The 6537-nt window shown below is 48.8% G+C and overlaps 1 non-coding gene across 1 annotated transcript; it reads left to right on the plus strand.

Moving 5' to 3' along the window:
• Nucleotides 1-689: 689 nt before the first annotated feature.
• On the plus strand, nt 690-796 carry LOC144281466 (U6 spliceosomal RNA). Its single transcript, XR_013349982.1, has one exon. It is a non-coding gene; the product is annotated as a U6 spliceosomal RNA (small nuclear RNA).
• Nucleotides 797-6537: the final 5741 nt, after the last annotated feature.

The raw sequence follows: 6537 nt of genomic DNA on the forward strand, positions 1-6537 counted from the left end.
CTTCAGGACACGGATGTGACCGAAATGAACATGTAAGCACGCTGCTTTCCTGGGCCAGCAACCCCAGAGCCTCGGCACCTGCAGCAGCTATGCCAGGCTTTCGACAGATTCTGATGTCTGCAAAGTATCACCGTGTCTTTCTGCCTCCAGCACCCCTTTTTGCTCAAGGAAATTAACTTTTAAACATTTTCCATTAAGTAATCCATTCAGGGCATTCCCCGCGTCCCCCGCCCCCAGCCCCTGGCATCTGGCTCAGGGTTGCTCCCTCGGCTTTGATTTGGGGTTAAGTTCCACGGTCACAAAGCACCAGGTGGGGAAGTCTCAGCTTCTCAGCCATCAGCATGTGCTCTCACGGGGATGGATGGAAATTGCCCGACCTCTGGCTCCTGGTACCGACCGAGGGACCTGGAGGGACCTGCCTCCTCCCGGCCCAGGCCTCTGTCTGCATGGCCGCTCAGCATCTCCATCGAAAGCCCTGTTTTCCTCTGCAGGTTTGGGGCAGTAACTCCACCGGGAAATCTGTACAGACGCCCCCACTGCTGCCCGACTCCGACAGTGTCGGGCCGGGGGTGCTGTAGGGGACATGGAGCACGGGACGGCGAGGAACACTGCAAACTAAAACTTCAGGTTAGGGACGTCCACCTGCAATATTTGCACCTTTCTTAGATTCTGTTTAAAACCAACTAATAGTGCTCACTTCGGCAGCACATATGCTAAAATTGGAATGATACAGAGAAGATTAGCATGGCCCCTGCGCAAGGATGACACGCAAATTCATGAAGCATTCCATATTTTAAATAAATAAATAAATAAATAAACCAACTAATATAAAAAGCTGTAGAATAATACGAGAAATTGAAACGCTGATGAGAAATTTGTGATATCAAGTAATAATTGTTGATTTTTTTTTAGATGGGATAATGGTATTAGAGTTCTGGTGGATACAGCCCTTACCTTTTAAAAACATCTGGGGAAATACTCACAAATTGATCAAAAGATACCTGATATTGGCTTCAAAATAGAAAAGCTGGAGAAAGTGAACGAGATACGGAGAACACAAGAGTTGGCCACCATGCTCTGATGATCGTTGAAGACAGATGTTGAATCCATCTGGGTTCCTTACACTAGACTGGATCATTGTGTCTTTGCTTGAAATTTTCCCCTCAGACAAAGCTAAAACAAACTCTGATGACAGCTTTGACTTTGTACTGTCCCTGTACACACCCTCGTGTTTCACAACTGGCCTCCATAGCTTGTGCTCTTGCGTTACCCCCTCTACCTGGAGCAGCTTTGTCTTGATTCTTACTTTTCTTCTCTTTCCTCCACTTCTGACCTAATTCCTACTAGTCTTGGCTCTTAGAGTGTTCCCTTGGTATCAGGTTGATTCATCTTTGTACCTTAAATATCTAGCACTGTACGAGGCACGTTGTCAGTAGTCACGCCACCAAGATCATTATTTTTATCTCCTTAGTGTTGTGAGGATTAAGCCACGTGTATAAAGCACCCAGCATGTTAGAAGCTCGACACCAGGCAACGCCTCTGCTCCCCTTCCACCATTTGAACCTACACCTCCCTCAACCCTCAGTCCCAATGATGTTTCTTCCAGGAAGCTCCTCAAACAACTACTGACCCACTGGTCCCTCTGCTTTGTGAATACTTGTGTCCTCCGACAAATATCTGCTTGACGTTTGCTCTTCCAGGAAGATTTCTATGAGAAAAAGTACTAGGATTCTTTTCAGTTCCTACCTGCCCACCTCCGGGGATTATCACAGTGCTAGCAGGACTACCTAAAATATATTCAGATTGACGGAGGGCAAATGAAATTTGATAATTCTAAGACTGCTGGGAATTGTAAGATGGTAACTCCAATCTTCATAGGAAGGATGAAGCCACTCTAGTAAGTACACACAAAGAGCAAACAGTCACATGCCCATCCATTATGCTTATGCCGTCCAGTGGAGTAGTTAGAAGGGGGCCTGTTGTCACTATTTGTTAAATAAACTTGAGAATCAGGGAAAATGCTCGAGTGCATTCAGCTACTCAGCTGAATTAGTTCATTAGCTGAATGCGCTGGGAATGAAATGCCAGGTCTCATGATCCCCTGACACCCTGGTGCCTCTACAACATTCTTGCCCAAAGGGCCATCCAGTTTCTGATCCTCCACACCAGAAAAGTCCTTCCTCACTAAGCTGTTCCTAAATTTTGCTTCTTCTTTTTTTTAAAGATTTTATTTATTTATTCATGAGAGACACACAGAGAGAGGCAGAGACACAGGCAGAGGGAGAAGCAGGCTCCGTGCAGGGAGCCCAATGTAGGACTTGATCCTGGATCTGGGGACCCGGACCTGAGCTGAAGGTAGATGCTCAACCACTGAAGGGGGAAGCCACAGGCGTCCCTCAAATCCTGCTTCTGGAATCAACCACAGAGCACTCACTCTGCAAACATTAAGTCTTTATTGTGCATCAGGTGCTACACTTGACACGGGGCTCGATGGGTCAAGAGGAAACGAGTCGGCCATCAGATAGCTTAGAATATACTGTAAATGGATACAACACGCTGCACCGTGTCATTGTCTCCAAGGGAGACAGTTCTGTGTGACACAAAGACACAGCTTGGTAGTTTTAACCCTCTATTTTGCCAGCACTCAGGCCGTAACTTACTTCCCAAAGCCTCCCTACTCACCTCCAGCTGGCGTTGGAGCCTTTTCTTTGATAAACACCAGACCGGCGGGAGCTCTCGGGGGCCAGATTGTGCAGTCCTGGGCAGGGAATGTCAGGGATCTTGGCAGATGGAGGCCCCACGGGACTCAGAGCTCCAAAGGGAGCTTGCCCACATGCTGCACCAGGCAAACAGGCTGTCGGGGAGCTTCTGGTGCACGGGGTCCATATGGTCCCGAGTACCATGCATGCAGATACCTGGGATCTGCAGACAAGCAAGGCACGCATGACTCCTCCAGGGTAGACATGGAAGTTAAGGGAAAAGAGGACCAAGACCAGGTAGGAAAGCCACGGGATCTGAATTAAGTGTTGGCTTCAAGGACAGGCCACAAAACCTGCAAAGGGAGCTGCCTAACAGGAGGGAAAGCTCGCGGGGTGCGTCAGGCACGCTGCTCAGAGAACTCTGAAGGCAGGAAGTGGAGTTGGCAGGGCTGCAGAATCCACAGCTACGGTGACCTAGAAGAGATTCGCGAGGTGGAGTGGGCGGAGGAGGCGGCGGGCAGGGGCCAAACGGCGCCAGAAAAGCTACTCTCCCTTCCAGCCCTGCATCTACCTCGGCCACCCCCGCCCCGTGTGCATTTTTTCGCAGGTGCTTTCGCTTGCATATTGCAAACACAAGTTTTCGTGGTTGCGACGTTCCTTCTTTTCTGTCCCCCTGCATTGTCTGCTGCTAATAGGTGTTTGTAGTAACTCTCCATCCAGTATCATCTGCATGTTTCATTAACCTGCTGATAACTCCTCAGCCATTAATAAGAAAAATATTCAATTATTATTTAAGGTTCATTGTGCACGGACAACACACCCGTTGTGCAGAAGAGAGAAGCCAAGTGTACACTAACCGCACCCTCATCCTCCTGTCCCTGACATTTCTCAAGTAGCCTAGCGTGGTTGAGTTTTTGTCCTTTCCCCTTTGCAGATCACAAGGATTGTTTTTTAAGGTCCTTGGCTGTCAGGTGGAACCAGAACAACAAAATCTCCAGAGATCCTATCTCCCCAGAGGGACGTTACGTGACCTCATTAGTCAATTCTCATCTGTCACTTTCGTTACTAAGAATCTATATCCTCCCAAGGTCCCTGTGCCCTCATGTAGGATGGGGGCTGGTTCACCTGTAGACCCCACTAGACCTCGAGCTCCATGAGGACAGGGGTTAGGACGCTCCGCATCTCTTGGTGTTCTCGTTGTCCATGACTTCTGTAAAGCAGGGGTCCGGTGTAGGCGCAAAGGCCCGGTTTTGGCTGTCTCATGCCTCACCTGCACATTCAGACCTGGCCTTCAGCTAAAGTGAATCTCTTCCAGAAGGTGCCGAGTGGCCTTTGTTAACATTTACATCTGCAGTTTTCAATTTCACCCTGGCTCCTATTTCTATTCCATGTCATACCGTGGGGAATGCCCACTTCCACGGTGGTCCTGTCCTAGGAAGTACTTTGTTGTCCTGGACACATGGTTTGGATAAGTCTTCATCCTGTGGTTAATCCTCCTGACACCAACAAGGCTGCCCTATTCCCACATTTCTGAAACTCTTTCTGAAAAGAGGTTCCCCTGGTCACCACTGTCCCTTGCCCTTGAAGTGGCTTTTGGTGTCTGCTTAAGTCCTGAGTTTTCTCTCTACAAACTGTGGGGTTGGGCCTCTGCTCCACAGTCTACCAGTCCCTGGTACGGAGTAACTCTTAACAAGAGCTTCAGTCCCCTTGCTTATAAAGTGAAGAATTTTGAGAATAATAATACTTTCTTTTCCAGAGGGGTTTTGAGAATCAGGTTCATCTACACACAGTGTTGCTCTGGGAGGGAGTGTTTATCATGCAATGGCCACCATCTCCAGCCAGATACTGATCCAGACACCCCAAGAGGTTATGTCATAAATGGGGGGGGGTGCGAGGTGAGGCAGGTTTGGTTCACAGTATCTGAAAGCATCCAAGAAAATATTTTCCTTTAAAGTCATTGTTTCGGGATCCCTGGGTGGCGCAGCGGTTTGGCGCCTGCCTTTGGCCCAGGGCGCGATCCTGGAGACCCGGGATCGAATCCCACATCGGGCTCCCGGCGCATGGAGCCTGCTTCTCCCTCTGCCTGTGTCTCTGCCTCTCTCTCTCTCTCTCTCTCTGTAACTATCATAAATAAATAAAAATTTAAAAAAAATAAAATAAAATAAAAAAAATAAAGTCATTGTTTCTAAGCAGAGTGTTCTCTGGGGCCCTTCCCACATTCTAAGGTATCTCAAGGAATCAAAGCTCACCCAGAGTGGGGAAGGACTATTTTGGGGGTGAGGGGGCCGTATCAAGAGGAGCTTCTGGACCCTGCCTGGGTAACCCTTCACCTTCTGTTCCTGTCTGCCTTCCCTGTTTGGCCACACCAGGGAAAGACTGTCCACCTGTGGACCGTGCTCGGGCTTGGACCCGTGGATGGGCTTTCTTGTGTTCCCAGAGATGTTGGGAGTCCTGACCACCAAGGCCTGTGAATGTGAGATAGGGTCTCTGAAGATGATCAAGTTAAGACGAGGTCAGAGTGGACTAGGGTGGGCCCAAATACAATGACCCGTGTTCTCATGAAGAGGATACTTGGACACAGACACGCATCCAGGGAAAACACCATGTGAGGATGATAGAGACCCAGGTAATGCAATCTACAAGTCAAGGAAGGTGAATAATTTTTTTTCTTTTCTTTTTTTTTTTTTTTTTGGACGTTGAAGAATTGCCAGCAAACCACGAGAAGCCGGGGGAGAGGCCGGGAACAGAATCTTCCTCATGGTCCTCACCCACAACCCTGATGACACTTTGATCTCGGACTTCCAGCCTCCAAAACCATGAGAGAAGAAACTTCTGCTAAGGCCCCCAGTCTGCAGTAACTTGTATGGCAGCCCTCTTCCACTCCCCGTAGCTTTAGAGTGAAGGCCGAGTTCCCAGGCTCTGCACACTGTGCCCTCGAGGTTGGACTCTTGAGTAACTGACACTCAGGTATACCAGTTGGACCAAACTCCAACTGCACCTATTGGCCATTCTTTTGGGACATTCCTGCTGTGTGTGTTGCTTAGCTGACACCTACTCATCTGCAAGACCCAGGTCACCTACAGCATCCTCCCAGCAGCCTCCTCTGACCTTCCCCCCAGGCTAAGTGCTGTGCAAATCCCCACCATAGCACCTGCCACACCTTATTCTCATTGCTAATTGGCAGATCTGCCTCCCATCTAGACCAGGAGCTCCTCATGACTAGAAATAGTGTCTTTGGTGCCAGCAACAAATCCCTGGTTAACAAAACACAGCTCCTCTGATCTGCACCTTAAGATTCTGAGGATGGTTTTGAAATGTACCACAGTATCAGGAACAGGTGTCTGTCCCTAGCCTGCTGCTTCACATCGATGGATGTGGTATATATTCTCCTGTGAGGTTTAAACAAGGAAATGAAAGTCGAGGTGAGTTATCAGAGTTACTATGAAAACAAGCAGCATCTGTGTTGATTCTTTTTTTCCCCCAGTAGTAAAAAAAAGGCTCATTGTCATGATGCTGCCCATCAATTCTGATAGGTTTGTAAGTACTTGTCTCGGGCAGGGAGGCAGCCAACGCGGAGATGCTTGCTGATGCCATGTTTCTGGGTTGGCGCCATGAGGAGGAGGGTGAATGTGCGGCCACTTACCCAGCGACTCGGATCCATTTGGCACCAAGAGCTGAGCACACCCCCAACAGAGAAAACCTCAGAACAGAAAAGTATTCCCCCCAGTGGTGGGAGATCACTTTCCCACATGCCTTTCCTCCCTCCCACCCCCAATCATCCTGTTTTCAATCTCCAGGAGTCAACGAAGAATGTACAAAAAGATGGAGCCAGACAGGA

This window comes from Canis aureus, chromosome 12 (genome assembly GCF_053574225.1).
Source record: "Canis aureus isolate CA01 chromosome 12, VMU_Caureus_v.1.0, whole genome shotgun sequence".
NCBI classification, from domain to species: Eukaryota; Metazoa; Chordata; class Mammalia; order Carnivora; family Canidae; genus Canis; species Canis aureus.